At 40.2% G+C, this 1,293-nt stretch overlaps 1 protein-coding gene across 1 annotated transcript in view; it reads right to left on the reverse strand.

The window, feature by feature from the left end:
• The window catches only part of LOC106532681 (glutamate receptor ionotropic, delta-1), a gene marked incomplete at its 5' end in the record, with an annotated part of 82,478 nt that overhangs the window by 49,311 nt on the left and 31,874 nt on the right, over window positions 1-1,293 (reverse strand).

A 1,293-nucleotide genomic window follows, 5' to 3' on the forward strand; every position in this document is an offset into this window, starting at 1 on the left:
CACACACACACAGGAATTTTGACTGGGTGGGATTCACACAGATGCATGTCTCCTGTCCTTTTACCCACAACACATTTGCACATTTCATGRTGCTCTCAGTCAAGTGTGGCTTTATAATAAAACAGTTCAAACAGTTCAACAAATTCATTAATGAAAACAAAACAAAACCTGATTTATTCCACAGAGCTGTAAACAGCCAATCAGAGCCTCTGAACAGTAACAGGAACAGGAAGTAGATATTTGTAACAACCTGATCTGCTAACGGTGCTCATTCTGACAACAAAAGAGAATAAAAATATAAATTATTCAAATCTTCATAAACCAACAGATGTCTAGAAAAAATGTTTAACTCTGATTAAAGCCATGATTCTGCAATTTCTGGTTGTAATTGATAGAAACAGAAACAAAGCCTGGGTCATTCTTTTCTTGCACAGATACTTTCAGATTTTATAGAGCATCTTCTCTGGAACCTTCGCTTTGTAAAATGACTAAATATACCACTCAGCCCTAATATTGTAATGTACAATTTCCTGTTACGTTGTGTTCTGCTTGTCGTTTTCTTTTTGTTGCAGCTCAGCAGTAAATCCAATGCTTTTCCCAGCCTTAGATAGTGACAGTAAAACTCAATGAATTTCCAGGTTGTTCTGTGGGACGAGTGTCGACAGACTGAAAAGCAAACCCACTCAGAACTCTGACAGAAGAAAAGGAAGCAACCTATTAGTCCCTGTAAACTGTCACACTAATCCCAATTCTTTTTTTTCTCTCCACAGAGAGGTTCACAGCCAGAACAATCCTCTTCTTTTCTGCCTTTTTAATACAAACAAACAAACATGAGCTGGAGATGAAAGGAACGGGAGCAGAGAGGCGACTTAAAGGAGGCCGGGAGTGAAGGAGAAGCAGCAGGAGTGATAGATAAAAGAGAAGAAAGAGCGAGAGCTATTCTCAGCTTGGCTGTCCTTTCCGTGATCCCCATCCCTCCTTCTTCTGCACGTGGGAGAGAGCGGGGGGTGTACCTCATTAGCAAAGATCATTTATCTCCAGAGTTTAAACTCTGAGTCGTTCCTGTAACTCATTTAAACTGAGCAATTGGTCAAATCAGAGACAGAAACCCAGTGGTGGGCACCAGCCCGCTAAAACGCAAATCCGCTAATCGCGGACCAAAATATTTTGTTTGCACTTTAGTGGTCTTACTAATTTTTATAATTCATAAGCAGATTTGTGCTTTCTAAAATCCAAGCTCTTATTTTGAAGGGAAGATAGTTTCCTCTACTCCGTGCTTTCGTTTCCCGTCAC

Source organism: Austrofundulus limnaeus, unplaced genomic scaffold, assembly GCF_001266775.1.
Source record: "Austrofundulus limnaeus strain Quisiro unplaced genomic scaffold, Austrofundulus_limnaeus-1.0 Scaffold811, whole genome shotgun sequence".
Classification (NCBI taxonomy): domain Eukaryota; kingdom Metazoa; phylum Chordata; class Actinopteri; order Cyprinodontiformes; family Rivulidae; genus Austrofundulus; species Austrofundulus limnaeus.